Source organism: Dermacentor andersoni, chromosome 10 (genome assembly GCF_023375885.2).
Source record: "Dermacentor andersoni chromosome 10, qqDerAnde1_hic_scaffold, whole genome shotgun sequence".
NCBI lineage: Eukaryota > Metazoa > Arthropoda > Arachnida > Ixodida > Ixodidae > Dermacentor > Dermacentor andersoni.
Window position 1 is genome coordinate 121,416,672 of NC_092823.1, and position 26,823 is coordinate 121,443,494.

At 44.7% G+C, this 26,823-nt stretch overlaps 1 protein-coding gene and 1 long non-coding RNA gene across 4 annotated transcripts in view; one reads left to right on the forward strand and one right to left on the reverse strand.

Annotated features, from left to right (window-relative positions):
- Nucleotides 1-11,819, forward strand: part of LOC140213741 (uncharacterized) — a 56,905-nt gene extending 45,086 nt beyond the window's left edge. Inside the window, exons 3-4 of the long non-coding RNA XR_011890664.1 lie at nucleotides 1,965-2,068; nucleotides 11,290-11,819. This is a non-coding gene — a long non-coding RNA (uncharacterized lncRNA). The remainder of the gene's footprint in view (nucleotides 1-1,964; nucleotides 2,069-11,289) is intronic.
- Nucleotides 1-26,823, reverse strand: part of Nmdar1 (NMDA receptor 1) — a 156,058-nt gene that overhangs the window by 82,468 nt on the left and 46,767 nt on the right. The window lies entirely within an intron of this gene.

The following is a 26,823-nucleotide window of genomic DNA, read 5'->3' on the forward strand; positions in this document are numbered from 1 at the left end:
AGGCACCTTGCGTGTATTCGCCGGCTTCTTTCACGCTTGGAAAAATACTTTTACGTAGCACGTATTGAGCAACAGAAAGCTGTGTCGGGAGTTTTTCATGTCACCGTACAATTTCCTCATTGACACTTTTCACCTAACTGTAATACTTGAGAAGTTGATTAATTAACACTAGTTATTTAATTATGTAGAATGAAAAAAAAATCAATCTGAGTATCTCCAAGCGACGGCAAACAACATTACTTCGGTTCTGTCCAGGTACGTGGCATCCGCATATTTTTAACCTATGGCTAAAATTAGCTGGGACACTCTGTACATGGTCAAGGTAGGTGCGTCGCATGCGTAATAGGGAATACCAAACTCCGTACAAGAACTGGATTGGCAGATGATTTCAACAGTGATTGTATCGGCTGTCGATTGATGCGTCGTCACACTGCGAGTAAAAAAGGGCTCTACTTTTGCAGTGATCACCGTTTGTGCTATGTAGTGCCACTTCTGCGCCTCTGGCACGTGAACACCTTATCATTAAACCTCTGTGCATAAAGGAATCATAATTAATGTTGACAGGGTGGTAATCACGCCGGGGGTTGGGAGGGGGGCAAACCAAGCAGATGCCGTCCCCCTCACTCAAAGCGAGAGAGAGAGAGAGAGAGAGAGAGCAAGGACAGGAAAAGCAGGGAGGTCAACAAGACGGGCCCCCGGTTTGCTACCCTACACAGGGGGTGGGCAAAGGGGAATAGAAAGAGGAAAAGGGGGAGAGAGGGAGCAATGAGTGCGTGTGGGCCCCTCTCCCAAAATGTCTGTGAACCAAAGGTACCTGGCATAAAACGACGGGCGCCTCACCTGTGCTGTTTCGGGAAGTTAAGCACCGCAATTTATTTCACTAAAGTCAGTAACCTCCAATATTGCAAGTGCGCGGTTTTCGTCGTCTGCTAAAGCACATATTCTTCTTGGTGTGATTTGCAAGTGCGCATCTCCGGAGCTGGCTCAAAGTTGCAGTTCGACTTGTATTTATTGATTGCGTACGACTGCTAGCAGACAGTTCAGACCTGCCTGCTTTGTTCTTCTAGCTACCTGGAGCGCAACATAAGCTGGCTAATCATGCAAACTAAGCCCAACTAATGTACAGGGCTGAAAAGAGCAATTGCACGAAGCTCTATCCATCAGAAGCGAATACTGACAGAAAGAAACGAAACTACTGGAATTGATGCATATGCGTGGTTCAGCACAAAACTACAGTTGTGTTATTCTTTATTCTTATATATTTGCAGAAACTTTTGCCTTAGTGTAAAACACAGCAGTAGTGGATAGAGACAGTAACTTCGACGCAGCACAAGATACGCTAAACGAAATACACTTATTAACTTGCTAAATGGTTATGTAATTCATATACAAAACATCTGAATGGCAGACGAAGTTGATTGGTTGGTTGTGCCTCAGTGTAGTGGCATGTTCCACTCTGGGTGATCGGCCAGCGATCGAGGTGTAAGACGGGTCCATGAAGAGCAAATAATTTTGAGGGGTGCACGTATGTCGAAATGAGGTCAGCACCTGAAAACATTTAAATTTACACGATAGTTGTAAAGCGTGAGACACACTGGTAAACACTAAAAAATAACAAATTAAAGGTAATAACTGAATCGAAATATTAGACCTAAATGTAAACTGAATTGCATTATTTCGGCTAATTCTCCAGAAATAAATGCATAATTGAATAAGTATTACTGTGGTGAATGTGAGTATAGTAGAAATATGAATATTAGTACGCAATTCTTTTTGCCATGCTCATAAAATAAGAATTGGCTTCTGTGGCTAAAATCTAAAGCGGTAGCACAAAGGGAACCCGCCGGCAAAGTCAAATTAAGGGAAAGTTTTCGAAAGGCATCCTCCAAAAATAAATTATTTGCATCGTCTTCTTTTTTCGATCTCTCTCTCTCTCGCTGTCTTTCTTTTTCTTTCATTGAAAGCGATGATGGCACCGTACATGTTTCATTGTAACGCTTCGTCGAGGTTAGTGCCACGCAAGAACCTTTACAGTTTTCAACTTCCGGGATTACATTGCGCACTCCAGGTAAGTACGGAACCATTTTCCGCTTTTCCTGTTCAAGCGCGTTAAAGAGACAGAAATATATTCTTAAACGTATATATAATGTAATATAACGTCGCTCGAGAAAAATAAACGACATACAACAAGAACTCGGTGGAAATTAGAATAACCAAAAGAAACAAGCGAGACGTACGCTGAGAGCGCGGTGTTATTTGGAGTCACTCGAGGAAATTCGCTTCAGGATTCGAAAAACCATAGAACACAAAACAAAAACGAAAAGAAATGAGCAGGAACGTCGCAGAAGTTGTGCAACGACCGGCAACAACGCTTTATGGCGCCACCACTGGGGAGATAAGGAAAACTCTTAAGCCGTAAAAGAAAGAAAGAAAGAAAGAAATCCTCTAAATGAAAGTGGCTTCAGTCCTCCAGCGTTCTTTCGACGAAATGGAAACATTTTCTTCCCATTTCTTACTTCTTATTTTCATTAGATTAATTTAAACATAAGACGCGAAGAAAACGTTGACACCGAAAGGAGGATAGGCGAGGTGTCCACCTCCACTCACGTAATGCAACTTCTCTGCGATTTTTAACTTAATCCTACGCTTTCTCTAAAGAAGGTCACGGGATTTCAACGGATGTTGAGAAAAGATAAGGTCCCCTATACTTTCTTTTTCTCGTGCTTGTCGTGAAAAAATCGTCCTCAAAAATATTGAAAAATTTATCTCGCTTTATCTCTTCTTATCCGAACCAAAAATAGAGCGAACTGAGCGAATACATGGAGCGTAATAAAAAATAAAATATAAATGATGCTTTCTCAAAAAAAAAAAAAAAAGGAGACAGCTTTGCCCCGTGGCTAGCGAGCCACGGGGAAAAAGCAACAGCGCGGGCAGCCAGTAGCAGGGAAGATAGGGATTCGAGGGAAAGGCAGGAGTTGGGAATATGGGAGAGACGCAGGGGTCTGCGTTCGTGCCGGTCGGGAGCCCATTTCATGTCTCCGACGTGCGCTGAATCTTGCATGACCCGGCCGGGAACTGGCACAGGAGGTAGAAGAGGAAGAAGAAGAAGACGTGGATGGATACGGGCATGAGACGACGGCCACTCGAAGGAGACGATCTCTCCATTCCGGGAGAGAGACGCGACGAAGGTTTAGGCTACGGAACACCGCATCAACGCGAACTTAGCCGGCGCTGTTTTATTGTAACTGATAATAGTACTAATTACAATAACGACAGGAACAGCAGCAGCAACAACGAGATTATTATTATTATTATTATTATTATTATTATTATTATTATTATTATTTATTTGAGCAATCAATCTATCTACAGTCCTTTCTGTACAAGAACAACCGCACGTAGGGAAATACTGGCGCACAGAGAAACAAAAAGAGTGAAAGAACGAGGAAAGAGTAAAACAACCATAATGAAAAAAAAATGAAATAAAGGTATAGGATTAGAAAGAAAAGAAAACAAGATAAACGGGTGCATAAACAGCAACAATCAAGCAATAACAAGATTACCTACGTTATACATTACACACGCATACGGAAAGAGAGAGAAGCTATGTGAAGACGGAAGAGGATTTAGAAATAAAGCTCACCGCAAAGTGCGAAGTTCGGAACGGAAAGAAAACAACATGTTTCGATATATATATATATATATATATATATATATATATATATATATATATATATATATGTCAACATGTTAGTATTGTGAAGCCCCTGCTTAAGCACAACACCTCGTGATCGTGGCTGATAGTACAGTAGACCACATATAACTGTCAGTCAGGCCGCACAGCGATCAGTCGATCATCATCATCATCGTCATCATCCTCGTCATCAGCCTGGTTACGCCCACTGCAGGGCAAAGGCCTCTCCCATTCTTCTCCAACTACCCCGGTCATGTACTAATTGTGGTCATGTTGCCCCTGCAAACTTCCTAATCTCATCCGCCCACCTAACTTTCTGCCGCCCCCTGCTACGCTTCCCTTCCTTTGGAATCCAGTCCGCAACCCTTAATGTCCATCGGTTATCTTCGCTCCTCATTACATGTCCTGCCCATGCCCACTTCTTTTTCTTGATTTCAACTAAGATGTCATTAACTCGTGTTTATTCCCTCACCCAATCTGCTCTTTTCTTATCCCTCAACGTTACAACGATAAATCAAACACTAAATATATAACTTCATTATCGTTCAAGTGGTCACGTATACAGTTCATGAAATTAAGTGGCTCATTGCCTATGGCCAATGAGACGCAGTAGGGCGCGCTGTGCTTTCTTAGAAATCCCTGTATGTACGTGTATGCACCCTTCTCACACAAATGAACAAACACGATAGTACAAAACTCAACCTGAGACACAAAGCAAGTTAAAGGGTGATTACGTGGATACCCCGAAAAATAATGCATACAGTAGACAAGCACCATTGTTAAAATGTTGTATATCAACCAATGTATGCAGTGTATACATCAACTCATCTCCAAACCGCACAGTGTGCAAAAAAAAAAAAAAAATCATGCAAGACAGCGGCAGAGAATTCGAAAGAAAAAAAAAATGAAATGCGAAAAACGACATCGACTCTTTCTTACTTTTGTAGTTTTTCCAGCTTCCGGGTGAAGGTATACTGACAGCAACGTTTTCATTTCTGTGTTTAGGTTTGTCAGCATAGTATGAGATGACTGCAATAAGCAGTTTGCGCCCCTGCGCTGATAAGCACTTGAGAACCGCAGCGAAATTCTGCGAAATTCAGAGTGCTTCTATTCAAGCGTCTCTTACATTTGCGGTGATACGGTATTCTCAGGTTGCGTAAGTGGATAACGAGAAGCTAAAAAAAATAAAGCAAATGGCCGCGCATGAAATGCGTTCGCAGGGCAAATCGTTCGCAGTTCGCCCCATTTGTGCTTCTGGGGGAAAAAGCATTTTACAAAACCACTTTTTCTTTACCGTTTCTTTTTTCGGTCCACTTCAACCTGCCCCCAATTCGTTCTTTCCAAGAAGCGAAGGCGGACGAAATTGATGAGCCACGTTTAAGCGTTATTTCTCATCGGTCTCTCGCCGCCGTGTTCGTAAGCTGAAAGAACAATACATGCGCGGGTTGAGTGTTGTACTACTTTTTTAACCTTGTTTGCGCATAGGTTCCACTTAGTAAGCGTAACGTATCTGCACAAACGTTGAGACACTTATGACTGGCTTATGTGTGGGATTGCGAAAGCATTAGACTACCTTTTGTTGATTTTTTTTTTCGCCGCGCGTTCCTTGTAGGCGCTAGCTCTCGCATGCGTTCTAATTGCTCCTCGGTAAGACCAAATAAAAATTTGGAGAACCTGTAAGCTTCGCCTTTAAGAGTGGAACGCGACAGCATTCAAAGATCCCTCGCTGCTTTGCACGCTTCCCGGCAACTGTGGCTTATGTAACCGCAATGTTTACTGGGAAACGCTGGCGGCGAACGCTATGCACGAAGGCGAGCTTGGTGGTAGAAACGCGGCCTCTTGCGTGGGTCTATCTCCTGTTATTGTTTCGCAATTTTAATATTTCAGTCTCAGAAGAGCTAATGTGAAATATATGTGCTGTCGGTGTCTTTTTTTATGGGAAGCATATTACTAGAGCTCAACCCAGCTCCTCAGGCGCGGCGGTGTCGCCTTCAATGACCTTTGACCCCATGCCATACCACGTGACACCGTGACGTCACGACAGAGGAGAAACGGGGCTCCAACCAACGCCTCCTATAATAAGGAGGCGTTGCTCCAACTCGCGCCGTCGCTCGCGGCGTCGCCTTCAAGGCTGACCACGTGACACCGTGACGTCACGACAGAGGAGAAACGGGGCTCCAACTCGCGCCGTCGCTGGCGGCGTCGCGGCGGTATATAAGCAGCTGCGCTTGTTTCTAGGTGGCTTTGGCTAACTCTTGCAAGATGGGCTGGGTGGGAATCGAACCACGGTCTCCGAAGTGTGAGACGGAGACGCTACCACTGAGCCACGAGTACGATGCTTCAAAGCGGTACAAAAGCGCCTCTAGTGAATGCGGTGTTGCCTTAGAAACGAGCTGTTTCTAAGGCTCAGGCGTGCGTCGCTTGCTCAGGCGCACATTTCGTTGCCGCGCCGAACGCTGCGTTGCTCGACGCTCACCGCGTCCAATGCGGGGCGCGTAGTCGCTGCGCCGTAGCCCATTGTCTTACACCCCTTGGCGGGTCGACGGGAACGCTGTCGCGTTCCACTCTTGAAGGCGAAGCAGAGTAACGCATGAGTTGTTTCTTCGTCTAGCCGAACCAAATATAGCCAAGCAACAGCAGTTCACCAGGCTAAACAGTGGTTCAACAACTAAAATAAAGGCTAGTATGCTTCGCATCCTGGGCTTAACCTTAGCTAAGCCACAGCCATTTTTTTTTGTTCGTTACATTTGTTTGTGGGCTGCTGTTCTCAAAATTCCGTGGAACAACTTTGTAAAGAATGAAAGACAAGGTATCAGCAACTTTGGTGGTGAAAGAGTGGTCGGGTATGCGCGATTCGAAATTACATAGGAAATAAGTTTTGTCGGAGTGACGTCTGACGCCGTACGCGGAACTCTGACGCCGGATTTTTTTTTTCATTTTTTTTTTTTTTTTTGCCACGCGGGGTTTTTAACGCCATCGCGTTAAAACGCGTCCAGTGTCTCAAAGCGCTCGCTTGTACGCGAGGAGTTCATAACTCTGAGGACCACTCAGCCGTTCACTTGGACATTAATGCTTTTTATTAAAACGCTCATTTTACGCACTCGTGATGACGTGGCGCCACCTCCTCCCCACTGGCTGCGTCGTCACGTGTGCAACGAAGCACGCGCTAGGCACACCTTTACGAGAACAGTGGAGCCAGCATGGCGTCGGAGAAGCGTGTTCGTCTCGCACCCCGGAGGCCCGGGTTCGATTTCCGCGCAGACGGAAATTTACCAAATTTTCTTTTGAAAGCCAATAATTTACTTTGTTTACAGGAACCTCCCGGAGAAATTTGACGTCAGTCCGAGCATTTTGTGACGTGTTTTTATTCTTTGCGCCGTCGGCCATTTTCTGTACCATCTTTTGGTCACGCCGACTACGTCGACAGATTTTCGCGTAACGGGGCATATAATGCTTGGGCATTAAAATGTGCCGCTTACTTAGTGGCACCTATGTCACCCAAGTGTCATTGAGCGTCGGGTTCGGTTGAGTTGCTTGGCACTGTTACTGCGTATGACGCTTATTATCGTCATACATAAGTTTCATTAGGTAACTGGACTATCGTGAAGATTAATATGCAGAATACAAAGATAATGATCAATAGCAGGGCAAGGGAACAAGCAGGATTGCCAGTCAGTCTCTAGAGTCTGTGAACGGGTACGTTTATCTAGGTCAAATACTCACAGGGGACCCTGACCATAAGAGGGAAATTTACAGAAGAATAAAAATGGGTTGGAGTGCATACGGCAGATATTGTCAGATCCTGACTGGAAGCTTACCATTATCATTAAAAAAAAAAGGTGTACAATCACTGCGTTCTACCGATGCTAACGTATGGGGCAGAAACTTGGAGACTGACAAAGCCGCTCGAAAACAAGGACCGCGCAAAGAGCAATGGAACGAATAATGTTAGGCGTAACGTAAAAAGACGGGAAGAGAGCGGTGTGGATCAGAGAGCAAACGGGGATAGCCGATATTCTGATTGTCAGTAAGAGAAAGAAATGGAGCTGGGCAGGTCATATAATGCGTAGGTTACCGGTGGACCATTAGGGTTACAGAATGGGTACCAAGAGAAGGGAAGCGCAGTCGAGGACGGCGGAAGACTAGGCGGTTTGATCAAATTCAGAAATTCGCTGGCGCTACTTGGAATAGGTTGGCGCAGGACAGGGGTAATTGGAGATCGCAGGGAGAGGCCTTCGTCATGCTGTGGACATAAAAATAGGCTGATGATGATGGTATCGTTCCACGTAGGTTTCATCAACTAAGTGGTTTCATCAACATTTACACACACGTCCTACCTAATGGATCTTCTGTGGAGCGAGATCAAGAGTGTACGGTTGAACCCAGACAAAGCGACTTAATCTCTATATCGAATACGTGAAACTCGCTGACCAATACTCATGGAAAGAAACTCCCTCATGGTGAACTAGGCATTGTGTGTACCGAACGCTCGGCATCACAGCAAGCGCCATAAAGCCGTTTGAGATAATCCGCAATGAGTGCCTAGAGGCGTATAAAAAGAATACCGTATATTGACGCAGCTGAACGACTCAAGGCACAAGCAAAGATTACAGCCTACAACACGTAGCTTTGTTTTCAATAAATGGATTCCGTACTTGCTCGTTTTATACGCTGGAGGCAACGCATCTCGTGAGTAACTAACAAATCACAAAAGTTGGTTTGAAGTTAGTTATCGACAAGTTTGGGTATATCGAATCAACTGATATATGAAAATATTTTTAGTTTAAGACGAAAAGGCATAAACATCCCCGTTTTAAGTGAGTTTGTATTTATTTATTTATTTATTTATTTATTTATTTATTTATTTATTTACTTATTTATTTGTCTACCTGTCATTTTCCCACAGCGCGAAATCATGGCACTACAAAGCAAGGTGGGTGGGGTTGGGGATTTAATAAGAATGTGCAAGTTGAGGTTATCAAACCAAAATCTATAAAAGAAACTCATAATATCACAGTACTTGTCATCCATCGCTAACATGACATTTATAACTCCTTTACAACAAACAAGCTAATAAACCAGCGGACATATACAAGTAACGACATATGGGCTGGTGTTTTATTCCCGTATGGTTCCTTGAAAAAAATGAAAAATAAGAACAATATGAAGTCTGTCTTGCATTTCACTTCATTCATTTTATTGACGTGATCTCAAAGTGGCGTTATGTAACAGACACTTACAAGATGCTTAGAGTATGTCTATGTTAGTCTACGGCTATATTTGAGTGGAATATGCAGTGCAGTATATGTTAGTCTCAGTTTCCTCCTTTAATTTTGAACTCGGTGTCAGCTCAATGACAACTTTGCACTGGAGGCACTAAATGAAAGCTTGAATATCCCATAGACAGATCGAACTGGCACTTAAGCCGCAAAGAAGGACTCTGCGAGATATCAATAATCTTTATTTCATCGATTCAAGTGAACCTCCCTTTTATCGGAGATAACTTATTTAGGATATCTATCGTCTTCAATAAGAAACTTGCTGCCCACATAACGCAAATGATCACTGATATCAATCGTAGGTTTGAAACTCACTATCTCGCAATCACTTCAGTGTATTATTTCAGAGATACGCGATACGAGGGCCCGCATTCACAAAACGGTTCTTACACTAAATCTACTCTAAACTCAAGACGCCGGCAACTACTAACATTGAACATAATGTTAGCGCTTTCGGCACACCTTATCGTTCTAATATGCATGCATAATCATTGACCATCCCAGACGTTCCTGGCGGGTGCTGTCTGTGACCTCGCCCAATAATAGCGTTTGGTCTGCTTCCGTTACTTCTATTGGTATTATTAGCGAAGGCTGCAAGCCAATGGTAAACAGCGCTTATACGAACGAAAACCTATGCGAATTCGATCCCGGCATTTCTCAAGCTGTTACAAACCGCGGCTTATGTACAATGCAGCATGGTTGCAAGCTCGGCTCGCGTGTGGCGCCCATGAAAAGGATTAAGGTGAGGAAAGCAAGGAAGGAAAAAGTGGAGAAGGAAAGGCGGGGAGGTTAACCAGTTCAGCTCAACCGGTTTGCTACCCTACACATGGGAGCGGGATGGGGTGATGAAAGATGGGGAGGAGAGAGAGAGAGCACATGGCACAGCACACACATCGTCAGTTTCAGTCCGTCACTCTCGCGCGGTACGTGACATCACTGTCACAGCCACTTGTCCAAGCCCGTCTCTTTCAAAAACCGAAGTAGTCCCTTCGTCGCCTTCAGCTGCGATGTCTTCTGCCGGCGATATGTGAATATCGTTTCAACTGACAATGGTCTATAGTCAAGGTGCGCTAGAACGGACGCAAGGACTGTCTCTGAACATTATATTCATTAAGGTGAGAAACGTGCACGATCTCAGTGCTGCGACAACGGCGGCCCGAAGCGGCGTCGACAGGCGTGACACAATAATGCGCAGGGGAAGCTCGTTCCACTGTGCTGTGTAGAGGCTGAACGTGCGAATACAAGCTCGGACACGCTGCTGCTTCGTGTTGTCCTCCTCGCTGATATATTGTCGGAAGGAAGTTGAAAGACGGCTCTCAGATTTCGGGCTATTATTCATCGGGACGTGAAAACCCAGACGGCCGATTGTTTCTCTGGTGTTGTCAGATTTTATCATCCTTCTACGTGCCTTGCGAAAAATATCTGAGTGAAAAATGGTCTCCGCTGCAGCAGAAAAAAAAAAGTTTCAGTCAATTCGGCGGTACAGTTCCGAGGCATATTGGCTTAGTGTTCGGAAATATCTCGTATAATCTGTCATTTGTGGAAGCGAGCGACATTCTGGGCAAATATTAGGTTGGCTTCTTATCGGCTATTGTACGTGGTTTCTCAGGCTAGACTTTGTTCAATTATGTGCGTGACTTTGTGTGCTTTCTTCCGAACTTAATGTCTGTGCCCTGACTTATAGCGTAGTAATTTCTAATTATTGTGTGATGTTATAAAGTAATTTTTAATGGTATAATGTTATAGCGTAGCTGTGTGACTGGAGTTGGAGTTTCAGTGTGATTCGCGTAACACATTTTTGATAGCTGTCTATAATGTAAATTTGTGACTTCACTGACAGAGTGCGTTTCACTTTATCTGTGTGACTTGAATTGAACTGTATTTGACTTTATATCGGTTGGTTAACAGCTTTAGTGCGTTATTGTGTGACTATTGCATAACCTATGCAATTCAACCTATGTATTTCTATGTGAAAAGGTGTTCATCACAGCACCTAATTTCCTGCCGTCCTCGACTGTGCATCCCTCTTCCTGGCACCCATTTTGTAACTCTAGTGCTTACGACATAAATACTGTGTTACTGCTGTTTCTGCCTCATGATGTGTGCAATATAGTTATTATTTAAAAAAATACATTCTTTTAAATCACGTAAACTCAAAGATCCTGTCGAACCCACAAAGATTCAACTGTATGAATCATTCGATACAGACCCACACCTCTTTAGTAGCATCGCACGTTCACAGACCACAATTTTTTTTAAAGAAGTTGGAGCTGACGTTAGTGAATAAGCGTGATGTTGGTTGTTCAACTTTTCCAGCTCTCCTCTGTTTAGCAGAGAGCAAGCCGCCGGTCTCATATTCCTGTGGCCACACTGCTGCGACCGGCTCTGTCTATTAAAGAACACTCAGCAAACGTGCCACAGCAACATCACGTGCGACGGAACGGAGAACCATTAGGGGACGAATGCGGCGCAGGGAACAGAGAGAAAGAAAGAAAAGCAATAGAGAGAGGGTTGTGGTCTCGCCTTCATACAGTTACAAGGACAGTTGTGCCTTGTCAGATGTGTGCAGCATTTTCGAAGCTATCAGACGGCGTCAGTCAGTGCTATGGAAGCGAGGTTGTGCAGTTTGCCCGGCATCTCCCGTGGCGCGGTTGACCGTGCGTCGCGTGGCCTTCTCACGATAACTGTAACTGGCGACGCCCACAGAGCCCACGGCGAGTCTTATACTACCCTGACGAAAATAAAGTTAACATCATCATCGACAATAGTCTCATGTATGTCCATTGCCACGCAAACGCCTCTCTTAGCGATCTGAAAATACCCATGTCTTGTGCCAGCCGACTACATCATTCGCTTACAAGTTTGCAGACGCAATCCCGCTGTTTAATCTTCTGCCGTCCCTGATTACTTTTCCCTTCCCTTGATACCCATCCTGTTACTCTGGAACCGCTTTCCCGTACCATTCCCGCAACATGAATTTACTCTTCGCTTGCGTTGCCGATTTTGTTTCCGCATAGTTTCGAAAACTTTTGCGGTTGTTTTTCTTCTGATAACTTGCGATACTTTGTTCAGCGGACTAACAGTTAACTCCACTTTGGCACTCGATTGTTGCGAAATATTAGCTTAGTTTCGATATTGGAAAGTACCGAATACTTAGTTTTCGAATATGAATCAAATATTACACACTAGCTATTCTGTTCTTATTCGAGACTTCAAGTTTTCGCCCACCCCTACGAATGATACATTCATAATAGTCTACAGATAGGGTAACGCCATAAGTTTAACGACTTCTCACAGATGTTCTGTAGACATTTACAGTAAAACTTCTATAAGACCTCCAGACTGCTCTAATAATATCTTCCGTTGGAGAACTGCACGAGCAAACCTGAGTATTTCTGTGGTGACCAGTTCATAAATGTACGTATTACCAGCCAGTCAGCGGCTATTGGCGGGGAAAACAGGGCTATTTGCTAAGTTATCTGAACAAAAAGACGCGTCAGTAGAAAAGAATGACAAAAGAGGTAGAGTGGTTGTAGTGTTCAAAAATTTAAACGTAACGCAACGATATCATGCAACGCAAGCACTTGCGCAATCACTGAATGGATGCAAGTATGTGTTCCAAAAAAAATGTGCGGCGAGGCAACTGAGACAGATCTAATTTTGGGAGCTTGACGTTGTACAACCCACACGAATAAGGAGAGACAAAAGTAGAGCTAGAAGGCAAGTTGCTCGTAACATTGTGTTAACACTGCGAGTTCAAGTTCACTCATGTGTTAATAGGGCCGAAACATGCACTGGCAGGGAATGTTCAACATCACGTTTCTTTTTCTCTTAGTACAGATATAATATGATAGAAGAGGCAGGCACGCTTAAAGTGAGGCACCGGCTACATTTCGTAGAAAAAAATTTATCACAAGATCTGTCAGAAATGTGTCACAAAATATAGTCAGACAGCATGAACACAAAGTTCTGCACATGATTCGAAGAGCCCACAGAAGATGGGCATGTACATACAGTTGCATATATAAGTACAATTACTTCGAATTTAACACATGGCCAAGTTCACAATTTCGCATTTGAATGAATGAAACGTAAGTACATACAGGCAACATACTAAATAACGGTTCGTCAACATAAAATCCGACTTACGCTACACATATACCTATCGGAGGACATTAAAACTTCATAAACATCTAAGATATTGGTATTTTCTAAGTCATTTAAAGCAAAAATAGCTTTTCTCTGCAGCTTCACTGTTGGCAATGGGCCAAGTGCTTTCTTTCTGGGTGAATGGTCGTCGATATCATCGGCATTAAATGTGATCTCGGTGTTTTAAATTTAATATATGGGGTTTTATGTGCCAAAACCACTTTCTGATTATGAGGCACGCCGTAGTGGAGGACTCCGGAAATTTCGACCACTTGGGGTTCATTAACGTGCATCTAAATGTAAGTACACGGGTGTTTTCGCATTTTGCCTCCATTGAAATGCGGCAGCCGTGGCCGGGATTCGATCCCGCGACCTCGTGCTCAGCAGCCCAACACCATAGCCACTGAGCAACCACGGCGGGTTGATCTCGGTGTTCACCTTGCTGTTTCGCGACATGGGCACTGGAGAAAGAGGTGATGCATATCTTCGTCTGGGTGGCCATAAGGGCTGTGCTGACTATGGGCACCTTTTCGTTTAGTGTATGCATAAAAACCTGATTTAGCGACTGACTTTCACGTTACGCTAAAATGCGGTAACCGTGCCGACAAGTTTCAACTGTTTGCATCGCTTGTAAGGTGCATGACGAGTTTCAGGGACAGCGAGAGGACTCGAGATTTCTCGAGGAACACCGAGACACAACCCTAAACCCTCCTTGCCAGTGAATCGACTGAAGGTCCCCTTGTTGTGCCGGTTAGTCGGCGAAGAACGCTTATAACAGTGTTGACTTGTTTTTGAATGCTATACGTAAAGCCAGAAACACAACACTGCCTTCTCATGAGTGTTGTCTACGACCACAGTGCGCGTCGCAGCTTCCACTTCACTGCATGGTTTTAAGGAACTGCTTCATTCGGCACTTTCGCATCGGCAATCCAGCCACATCATGTTCGTGTCCTCCAACGCCAAGTGCGTCCGTGTGTTATCCCACGCTCGGACCCAAAGGCTACCGTAGCATGTACGGTAACTCTACCAAAAGCCGCACTGTCGCTTCGCCTAGTGGTGTGATGAGGAGTCATAAATCAGGGGACTTGTTGGAGGACGCTGCTCTTTGACAGCCCCTCGTGCGGTGACGCCGAAAATGTGAGCACAGTCTCCCCCTTCTCACTCCCTAACCCCCTCCCCCCCTTTCCCAACTCATACCTCTTCCGTTTCCCGTGCAAATCTCCTGCCGTTCCAAATGCTTGCCACTGAGGTAACGCAATTTTATCTTCAGAAAGAAACAAGCAAACAAGCAAGAAAATAAAGCAAACAAGCAAACGAATAAGTAAGCAAAACATTTCAGACGTGCATGATGGTCGACTTCGCGCGGGCTTTGATGCCTCGATTCTACGTTCTCTTTCCTTTTTTCCTTTATTCTTTCCTCTTCGCTTCCTCCTTTCCCAAACACTCGCGCTGATTCCAACGTCTGCCAAAGAGCTCGGCCTTGGAAAGCTTTCGCCGAAACATTCTCTCACATTGGATATACCGGCAGCAAACTTCGATCAATTTTCCGGTCACGAATCGCACTGAATGCAAACGGCAGATTTGTTTGAAATGTTGCGCGCACGCGAGTAATGTAAAATGAAAAGCACAATAAAAAAAAGAAGACACCGAAGAAAGGGAAGAGGATTCTACCATGGACCCGCTCCTTTGCTATATTTTTCGTAAACGATTGCGCTTCGTTCTTTTTTTTTTTTTTTTTGCCCGCGCGAATGCGGACTTACCGACGGTAAAATAGCAGGCGTACCGAGGAAAGTATACAGCAGTACGTCGCGCCGTGCATAGCGAGAGGCGTACGCGCCGGCTCGAATAAGATCACTGCGTGCGACGCAGCGCGAGATATTCACTCAAGTCGCAGTCGATGTTATTGTCAACACCATAGGGAGAGAAACAGAGATTAGATAAACACGCCATCTACGTGTATCATATTTTCGAATAGCAGAAAAGCATGTAGTTTCACAACACGCACATAACTATATTAAAGCGTGTGTCTGTGCACAATCTACACGCATCGTGGTTTCAAATAGCACAAAACTGTACAGTATTACTGTGCACATACACTTGCACAAAAATGTATATATACGCAAGCTATCTACATATATCATAGTTCCAAATGCTACAACAAAATGAAAATCCAAAACAAGACAGCGGTTCACAGCAACATGGAAGCTGGCAGCGATTAACAGTAATAGAACAAGAAATGACGCTTCAGCGACATTCCTTCTTGTATTATTGTTAATTAAAACACCGTAGAATTTCATATGATTGTCACTATAGAAGGAAATTAGGCGTTACTAAATGTTTGCGTAGCCAGCACGGCCGTTTATCCAGCATAGAGGTGACCTTGTCCAAACTTCGTCCTTCTGGCTTCTATACTTTATGGAATGTTAAGTAATCTTCCCAAAGCTAACTTCGGTCGCTTATTTTTCGTATGAGAATAAGTAGTAAATTTTTGCCGTAACAGTGTTTTTTTTTTCTTTGATAACCTTACAAAAATAATCGCCTGTGAATATCGAAAAGAAGCCGTGGTGAGTAATTAACCCTGCCTGTCCTTCCCCTTCTCTCGACTCATCTTTTTGCCGCCACTGAGATGCTTCGAAAAATTTACATTGCTTTAGGCGAGACCACCGTATAGTAACCGACGACTAAATGTGCCTGTGACCTTTGTACATTTATTTAAAAAAAAAGAAAAGTGGGCTAGTTGTGAACAGCTGATATATTTAGCAGCGTAAAAAATGACAGCAACCAATGACCTATATATAGCATGTTGTTTCCACATGAAAATTTCAGTTAGAGCTGCGCTTGCCCACCTTCTTCCTCTTATAGGTACTTTGTATGTGTACAATGATTTGTATTCATGCATTTCTAACGCTACGGGTGATCGCATTGCTATCCAAGATGAACAATCAACAGTGGGAACCGCAATGCGGGCATAGCTTTAGCAACCTCTTCTGGTAAACAAACGAGCCTATTACCTGAACGAACATGAGATATGATCACTGCGGTCCACGTTTTGTGGAGATCCTGGTGTGGGCGTGTATATATGGTTATGGCTCCAACAACGAGTTGTTTAGGTTCGCGAGATGCCGGTTTTCACCGAGAACTGACTGTACAGAGTGCTAAGCAAGAAGAATAAGGGGGACATTCGCAACGACAGCTAGTGGCGCTGGCTGACATTTTTAGGTCCAACTGTAGTGCACTTATACAGGTACGCAGGGCGAGGTAGACGGAGAGATGGCCGTCGCCGTAGCTAAATCGGTAGAGCATCGCGCACGTAATGCAGAAGGTGTGAGTTCCGCTTCCACCACTTGCAAGTTGTACTTCTCGTCGACTTTCATTTTCCTCTTCCATACTCTATCTGAATTTCAATTAAAAGAACAGCTAACTGAACTCATGGTTTCCTGGGCTCCATTCTCTGTTGCCTTCAAATGGCTATAACACACAAGGCATTTCGTGGTTAGGCTTTTCCTGGACTTTCACGAGGTTAACACACCGTTCTCTCTCGAGCGTCTTCCTTTGCATGCTGCATTTGATCAGACGAAGTTCGCACTTTCGCCAGTTACCGCTGGCGGGCGCAGCAATCGATTGCGATAGTGTGGTTGGCGGGATGTCCCCGGTTGGCGGTGTGCTACCCAAGTTGGACGACACGGCCGTCGACGCCCGTAATTCGATAAAAGCGAACTCGGGCCTCTGAATTCGCTGCACAAAAGGAGAGAAACACGCGGCAGACACGCGGCGCTTATCGAAAAGACGAAGGAAACTAAAGAGAGAGGGAGACAGAGGGAAACAGGGAGGAAGGGGGTGAGGGAGTGGGCTTGCACACTGCTCGAAACGAGGCTTTCTCCTACAATGCGTTACAAATGAACCAGAGTGTTTCGTCGCCACAATAGAGAGCTTTAGATTAGGGGCCGCAGGCGGCTTGCGTCCCCTAATCTAAAACTAAAAACCGGTGAGAAAGTATCTGAGACTACACTGCACTTTGTTTTGCTATGTAGCTGTGGACCGCTGTGAAAGTTGACGGTGGGATTTATTAGCGCTCCAACGTTACTGGTGTGATTTAGGTGGTGCGGAGTGCGCGCCCCAGCGCACCCGTAGGTTTCAAGCACGCGTGAAGTGATGAAATGCGCGGTTATCTTACAACCTGTGCACATTAGGTATCTTAAGGTAGCCCGAGTACGATGCGTTATGTATAGCTCTAAAAAGTAAAAATAAGTTGCTCTTGTGACTTTTCATAACTCTCAGAAACACTGCAACGAGTTCATCCAAACTGAAGAATAACTCACTCGGCTAGTCGGCTTTGAACGCGTTAAATACACAGTCCGCGCAATGGATATATCCATCTTCCTTACGTAAAAAACGGGCTTGCAAATTTGGTATACTACGACATTGCTTTAAAATTTCTTGTTTGCAAAAAAAAAGAATATATAGTAATGTTCGTCGAAAAAAAAAGAGCGAAGGATCTCATCCAGAAATTTGTTTGTAAAGCTCACTCAGTTTACATTTACGATTCAAAGAAATAAATCATATTGATTTCAGCTTGTATTTCAGCTTGTATGAAAACATTTGTGAGAGATGAACTGCAACACCGTGCCCGTGTTCCAAGTGGCCCAAAGACTGCACGACGTCGCCGACATCACTTGTTGTAATTACTATAGTATTTAATAAACCATCTATTTAGATCTCCGCCACCGTGCCATCTTAGAGGCCCATTGACAACGGGCACTGCGTTGCAGCTCATATTGAACGCGAATGTAAGTTTTCCGTATGTCTGTATAATAATCAAACGGAAGTTGACCACGAATGGTTTCGCCTCAACAACTTGTCGAGCAGGCTGGGTGGCTATTTCGTGGCCTGGAGCAAAAGGTCGTGGGTATAATTTCAACCGGCGCCGGCTGGCATTCCGATGGTGGTGCAATGCAGGAACAACCGTGTCGAGAACTTTCAGGGCACGTTGGAGAATTTCGACTGATTAATGTTATTCCTGAGCCTCCCACTGTGTCGCCTCTCGTAAAGCCTGTGTCGGTTTGAGACGTTAGGCTTCAATCAAACATTCAGACAGCCTCAGTCACTCAATCAGCGAGACACTATGTAAATCAGTCGATGCATTAATTTCGTGTCAGTTGATAACCTGGTCAACCAGTCAACGCGAATAAACGAATAACTCAATCAATACATCATGCAGTCAATAATTATATAATAAATCGATTAATCAGTCACTCAGGCATTTTCTCTATCAGACAACAGTCAACCAACGAGTCATTAAACTATTCAATCTATGAGCGGCTAAGTAAGTCAATGAATGCGTCTAGGAGTGAATTAGTCTGTTAGTCACTGAGTGAGTAGATCACTTAGTCAATAAATTAAGTAAATAATCACTCAGTTGTCAAATAATGAATCGCTCAATTAGCCATCTCAGTACAAAAAAGTTTTCGACATGCGCCGAACGGTACGGCAGTTTTACGCATCTGTAACATGCCAGTAGAGGTGTACTTCAGTACAGTCGTTTCTACCGCTACACTGGCCGGGAATGCCCATGGTAGTTTAGACAATGGAGCACCCCCCCCCCCCCCTTTAGTTTTTTTCTCTGAGATTTGGGTTTTCCTGGCAGAAGTACTTTGTTCTGGACTTCCTCTCCAGTGTGCCTAATGAAGACGCGTTTTTTTTTTTTTTTTTCGCATCGCATCCGCAGGCTGTCCAATTAGCATCGCCGCCCGTACAAATTAGCGGAGAAAGCGAGCACAGAAAGGCCCAGCTTCGTGTTCGGCTAACTGAGACAGACGCGAGACAAACCGAGAGAAAAAGAAAAAGAACTTATAAAACTATACTAAACTTGTGCAAAGTGCTTACGAACGGCTTTTGTGTCCTGGCTCGAGCGTTATCAAGCGCGTCGGTACGTACGCCTGTGTTCAGAGAAAAGCGGAGCTCGCTGCGTCGAATCAAAATGCCTCCGGGGATTTCACGTTAAGTAAAAATGGAAAGAAAGCAGAAACGGCAACTCCCTTAATGAAAACTACTGCAAAACAACGCCCTCTGCGCTGCGCCATTTAAGAGGCTTCCACGGTTGCACGAAAATGCACTTAGCCGCGCCGTGAAAGCCGCCTCAATCTGGTCCTGTCAGCGCTTCAGCGTCGAGAGGAACGTATACCAGTCTATACACTCGACAGTTTGAGAAGGCGGAGATTTCTTTCGCACTTTCGTCATGGCTCATCATAATGCTTTTACTGGTGGTAGTGTTCTAGTTGTTGTTGTTGTTGCTGCTGTTATTGGATGCTATTGCAAGTTCGGACTGTATGCTGCAGAAGCCGGTATTCCGAAAACGTGGCTTCACGTTTAGTACCATACAAATAACCTCCTCCAAGTCAGTAGAACATTTATACGGACGTGTGTACCCCTTACCCAGCGGAACCTATGTGGAACGACATCAAGACGTTCCTCTTGGTGGAACAATCGTGGAACGGAATTAGAAGTGTCGTGCAATACTAGCGGCAAGAAGCTCCAACGAAAGAAGAACCGACGTTCAGAAACATTAATTTGCCGTAATTAGTAACTGAAACATCTTTGCAAATATGTTTGGCTCAGTGGAACTACGTGAATTAAGAGTGTAAAAACAAACCAACAACAATATGCTTCATAAAGGAGAAAACTAGAGAGAAACGAAAATAGAATTAATAAATACAGTTCTCAATCACTTGGAGCAAAGGAAACTCACATTACGTACTAAAAGCTTGACATAAAGTTGAGGATACCATACGTAACGCTTCTTAAGAAAGCCTGGCTTTAATGTATCGTAAGAAGCCAACAAACACTGACACCAAGGACAACATAGGGGAAATTACTTGTGCTTAATAAATGAAAATAAGGAAAAAATAAACCAGTGGTTTAATTGGATGAAAAAAAGAACAACTTGCCGCAGGTTGGAACCGAACCCACAACCTTCGCATTTCGCGTGTGATGCTCTACCAATTGAGCTACTGCAGCGCCGTTTCCCCATCCACTTTCTTGGGCATTTATGTTTTCCTAGTAGAACCCTGGGAGTGTTAGCCAGCACCAACACTCACAGACCATGGCGGCGGATGTGGAACGTCCTTTTTGCCGCAAGCGTCACGAGAACGTGATCTTTTTGTGGGAAGGCAACTGGTCAATAAACCCACACATGCTACCTGAAAGCATCAATGTTGCCGGATTCTAGACCCTCATTATGCAATAAACGAGAATAAAGGGGGTTAACCGAGGGGCCCGATTTTTATTACTCATATCGATGAAAAAACAACTTGCCGCAGGTGGGAAGCGAACCCGAAATGCGAAGGTTGTCGGTTCGGTTCCCACCTGCGGCAAGTTGTTTTTTCATACCCTTTAATTTCCATTGATTTATCGTTTCCTTATTTTCATTTATTAAGCACAAGTAATTTGCCCTATGTTGTCCTTGATGTCGGTGTTTGTTGGCTTCTTACGATATGACTAATAAAAATCGGGCCCCTCGGTTAACCCCCTTTCTTCTGGCTTTAATGTAAGCACATAAGAACGCGAAGCTGTTGTACGGCATTAAGGAAACTTCCCACAACAATGTCCGAATCTATTTTCGTGCGGGTCAAGTGCTGTATCTCGTCATTCAGGCATATGCGTTAACGGAGCAATGACATCTCACTGGGAATTCCCTTTTCCTCGCATCCGAGTCGCAGGAAACGAAACGAACGCGATCGAATCTGACACGCGCGCGAGAGACCACGCTGTGTCGGAGGCAAGAGACAACGTGTCGCTTCGCCTGGTTACCGAGCCCGACAGATCGACACCGACGCAAACCAATTACGGTGCGTAGGACAAAGTGGGGCTTTAAGCCGTGCAGAGCTGGCTCGCGGCAGGCTGATTTCCCCGTGGAGTTCGGGCCCTACGTTGGACGAAAGAGCCGCGGGATCTAATGTTGACGCCGGTTTGCACACTATCTCGACAACCTGCCCGTGCAGCCTGTGGTTACAGTGTAATTCGGGGCGCACGTGGCAGGGAGAGGGAGAGGGTGGAGAACTGAAAAGAAGAAACTCGGATAACCTTGCCTGTGGTAATATTACAGCCTGCTACTGAGCTCAGAAAGAAAGCAGGCGAACAAAATTCGGGTAGAACGCCCTCTCAAGATGACTGTCGACGTTATTGCGATTAGCATTCAATTCCCGACTATAATTTTTGTTTCTAGCGAAATGTTTATGTGAGGTGGGAAAATGTCTCTGTAGAGAGGAACCAGCCTCTGTGTTGCGGGACGCGGCGCGGATTTTGAGAAAACGTTGTGCTTCATTGTAGAGATACACCGTACTAACCAGCACCGAGGCGCATCCTGTATGAGACTTGTACTGTAGCTGCGCTCGTCTCGCACTATGATCCGGATGACGATTTATTGGCATCCGCTTTGATGCCGGATGGTGAAAAATAGTCGCCTAGCCTGCTTGAGCTGATCAGGTAGGCTACATATGCATATCAATTTAGCATTTTTCCTACGTCGCCTTGATCTTTCCTCTCGTCCTTGATGCTTCAATGTCTATCTTGTACATATGCAGTATCTGCGTATGCCTCTAACGAATCTGCTCCTATAAAACTATTCCATACTTTCGTACCACCAACACTCTAGACGTCTCTGGGTTATTTCGACTGCTGGCCGGTTTAATGTTTCCACCGGCATTGAATACCAGGGCTTCTAGGAGGCATGACGTTTCTTGCGGGTCTCGCAGATGAATACCTTCGCACTCCATCAGGATGTGCTGAGCTGTCTCCCAATTTTCGCTGCAACAAACACATGCGCTTCATCTTGTTGCGAATACTTGGACGGTATGTTCTTTTTTTTTTTTCTGTCATTGGGCACCCCGCTCGGGCCTCAAATGGCAAGGCACTGCCCTTGATGTCATGGTACGGATATTCATTTTTGAATTTATTTCTTTCCGTTCCTGTAAACCTCTGTGGTCTTCCGATGGATGGATGGATGAATGGATGGATGCTATGAGTGTCCCCTTTGGAACGGGGTGGCCGGTTACGCTACCAAGCTCCTGTTGTTATCTTGCCTAATGACCTACCTATGTTAAAGAAGAGAAAGGAAAAAAAAACCCACGATGAATTCCCTTAACCAAACTTTCTGAACCTTTACTGTGAACTTTGTTTTTGCACGCCTCCGTTTTTTTCTTTCCGCTGCTTCCACCGATTTTCCTATCCCCGCTTACTAATCTCTACTGCGGACATGTTTACTTTCCCCTTGGACTTCCATCTTCCAATTCATCCATCTTCCATCTCGCGAAGCACCCCCCCCCCCTCCTCCTTTTGCATGGCCTTCGTGATTGAACCTGTGGAGCGCCGGTGCATGCTAACGCTCATAATTATATTCGGGGCACGGCACCAAATAGTCGGGCTGCTGCTCTTGAGGAACGCGTGGGAAGAGGGTTAAAATACGCCCAGCACGAACAAATTTCGCGACATCTTAGTTGAAGAGCGCAGAAAAGAGGTTCATCATCATCATCATCATCAGCCTAGTTACGCCCACTGCAGGGCAAAGGCCTCTCCCATACTTCTCCAACTACCCCGGTCATGTACTAATTGTGGCCATGTTGTCCCTGCAAACGTCTTAATGTCATCCGCCCACCTAACTTTCTGCCGCCCCCTACTATGCTTTCTTTCCCTTGGAATCCAGTCCGTAACCCTTAATGACCATCGGTTATCTTCCCTCCTCATTACATGTCCGGCCCATGCCCCTTTCTTTTTCTTGATTTCAACTAAGATGTCATTAACCCGCGTTTGTTCCCTCACCCAATCTGCTCTTTTCTTATCCCTTAACGTTACACCTATCATTCTTCTTTCCATGGCTCGTTGCGTCGTCCTCAATTTCAGCAGAACCCTTTTCGTAAGCCTCCAGCCTCCAGTGAAAGCCTCCAGTGAAGCCTCCAGTGAATCCTCCAGTGAAACAGTCACAAAAAGTGACTGTTTCACTGTGCGAGAAGTCCATATTTAAGTTTTGAGATGAAAAACGTGCTCATTAGGCCTCAAGACTAATACGTAAATTTTTTTTCGTATAGCTCACGCAACTACGACTTGTAAAATTATTGCTCTGCAGCGAGAAAAACCGTTGACAATCTGCGGGCTTAGATTTCAGCGCACTCCTGCTACTCGAAATCGCCGCCAGTGACTTTCTTTCTCGCTACATTTAGCCGACTACGTCAGTGAGCAAAACCGGAAGCCGTCGAGGGTCTATGTTTGTCAGCAACGAAAGGGACCTAGCAAGCCCGATCTACAGCGAATCAAACCGATTACGAGGAAGGAAACAAGCCCTACGTTAAGCGAGGGACGCGCGATGCTGTGCTTGATTTCCCGTGGGAGCTTTGTATACACGCTACCGTGCATCGGCTTCTCAAGAATGCCCAGGGATTACCTGCCTCCACAGAGGCCCCTATGCCTCAAGCCCACTAAACCTCGCGCGGTAATTACACCGCCACATTCGTAGTGCCGCAGGAAAGAAACCTCTGTGCCTGTGAATCCATCAGACTTGTACACCTGTTGCTCCACGTAAGTGTTTTACTTTTCTTAGGATAAGTATACAAAATAAAAAAAATGCCAGTGGCAGACTGCAGGATCCTAATACCCAGCTGAATTATTCGATATATTTTGCCAAGCAATGTGAACCTTTTCGAAGTGAAAAATTGGCTAATTATCAAAATTTCGCAGATTAGGTTTCTAAAGAACTACGTTAAGGAACATATTGGTATTTACGAATTGAAGCCGGTTAGCTTGCAATTCCTATCCACTTGGAACAAATTCTGTCGATGGCACTGGTTTCGAGAAAGTCGTGGTAAAAATGTGGCATTGTTTCACTTATGTTTTTCAACAAAATACCGATTTATGCATTGATGCGCAAAAAAAAAAAAACTGTATTGCCGATGCATTTCATCGCGCCCTTTTGGAATGAATATCCCGAAACTGGTCACATCCCGCGTACTTAGATTTAGGTGTAAATTAAAGATCCCCAGGTGGTATAAATTTCCGTAGTCCCCCACTACAAGGTGGCTCCTAATCAGAAAGTGGTTTTGGCCCGTAAAACCCCATAATTTTTTTAATGCTAAGCATTTAGTCTAAGTGGGCACGCCTTGGGAACTTATTGGCCACAATTGGTAAATTGTAATACGTGCTGTGAGTTAAATAGTTAAAAACTCAATTAGTGATGTTTTTTATTAGTCTACCGTGCATTTCATTTTATTATGCAAGTAATGTGCGAAGCTTCGAGTAATCTAGCTCGAGGGCTGGCGTTGTGCTTCCGTCACAGGCAATTATTAAAATTTCCGTACGTACATTCCGAAAAGAGAACAAACAGCCTGTCTATCTTAAGACGCTAAAAAGATGATCTTCGTATCTCTGCTTATTACCGCGCAATGTATCCGTGTCAGTAACATTTTGTGCACTTTGCTGCGAACTCATTGATTTCCGCATGATTAGGGGCGACTTACGCTCCTCACGGGTCACACGTTTGCTCTATTACAGGTGACATGCAAACATTGGCAGTGCTGTATAATGTTCTTAATATATGCTGCGAATGTTCCGTCTCCTCCTGTGTGATTGTGAGAGAGATTTAATTACTTCTATTTGCTCAAATCTGCATTTTCTACTGTGCGGAGGTTTGTTTCGATTTGTCGGACTCATTCGTAGCCAAGCTTTTAATTTTGCGACATGTTGATAAATAACAAGAGAACCAAGGAACGTTAAATGACGCTGTATGAGTAAGTTATACATTAGTAATATACAAAAAATGACTGTCCTTACCGTGGGATAAAGCTCGGTAAGCCAGGAAAGACAAGAAGCGATGCCGTGACGTCATTTTTGTGACATCTATTTCTGACGGCGTCCACCGGGGTATAGTCGACCGTTCATCAATAAAACAGGACTGCACTGTATTATATGGGGACCATGTATTCTGATGAACAGCTGCTTTCCCACTGATGCCATTAAATGGCGGTGCTCTCCCGCGTGTGCGCGGGTCTGTAGCCACATGGTATATCTTACATATTTCGCAGGATCTCTTTTTCTCTCTCTCCCCCCACAAAAACAAACAAATACTTCAACTCGCGGTATGTACACTGCTGGAAACAACTCGTTGCGACATCTCTTGCGATTCTTTAAATGTTTCTAGCTGACATCTAGGCGGTTAGAACAACGATTGAGCCGCCGTGGTGGCGTACGTATAATGGCTGTGGCGTTGCAATATAGCACGCAATAATCTTCCTCAATAACCCTGCGAACAGCATGCGTTTGGTAGTGTTTTTGTAGAATCACCCGTGTTTTTTTTTTTAAAGTTTCGTACATTGTAGCTTGGATAGCGTGCGTGTGCGTGTGTGTGCGAGTTCATGTGCTTGTGCATGTGTGCGCCTGTTTAGCGCCATATCCTTTTGAAGCCGCTTAATCTCTTCTATTCAGCCAAACAAGTATCACATTTCGTGGGGGCAAAGAGCGAAGGGACAAAATATATAAATAGCAGCACGCCGCATTAAATAAAGGAACCAACGCGATCAAACATCATGAATGAACATCCGAAAAAAAAAGTGAGAGAGAGAGAGAGAGGAAGAGGCCTCTGACTCCGATTTCACCTCGGAAGCCGCATCGCAAGTCAGAGGAAGGCCGGATGATCAAAGAGACAAGTGGAAACGACGGCAGATGTGAGGCAGCAACGACATTGTCATGGAAAGAACGAAAAAAAAAAGACAGATAAAAGGCGGAAGAGAAACGGGCTTATGTAACTCGAGACCTAGAAATCATCTCGAGAGGGTAATAACGACGCCAATAACGGGATCGACCGGTGGATTCTTGCGCGTGGCGCGGGAGTTATCCGAACGGAACGCTGTCGCAGCAGAGGAGACGTACACGTTTTTGCTACGACTTCAGTGTCCGATACATGGAAGGCGCCCCATGTTCTCGATATTTAATGCTGTCGCTCATAAAAGGATGCTATACGTGAGTATAAGGACCGACGTTAGGTTAACTGCAACAATGTGATTCAGCGAGCGAAAGGCCTGAGAACCGTTCGAACCGATGGCAGGAGCTGAAGAAGCTCCTCCTCCTCCTCCTCCTCCTCCTCATCCTCCTCCTCCTCTTCCTCCTCCTCCATCTCCTTCTTCTCCTTCTTCTGACCTCGCAGCACGAGGCACGAGACAGACTGGCCGGAGCGCGCCATGTATAAAATGGCGGCCGAGGAGGGTGACGATGGCTGCTATAGCAGCCATCGTCACCCTCCTGCTATATATAGCAGTGTATAGATCTTTAGGTGATCTAGAGATGATATATACATACAGATCATCTATATAGATCATAGATATAAATTATCGATAGATATAGATCATCTATATAGATCACAGATATAGATTACCTGTAGATGATCTATAGATCTATAGATGAGCATCACCTGAGGTTCTGCGCACGCACGCTATATGTAGGGTTCCCAGCTAACGTTGCCAAGCTCTACAAAGAAAACAAAAGATTAAAAAAGACATGCTGCAAGAAATGGTTTAAAAGATGCGGTGTTCGGTCATCAGAGGCCTGAAAACCGAGCCCCGTATGCATCCTAAATTCGCATCTTGCGCCGCGTTTTCTAAACCTTTCTTTTTCTTTGAACAGCTTGGCTAATGTTAAGTGAGACACACGGCATATCGTTCACTT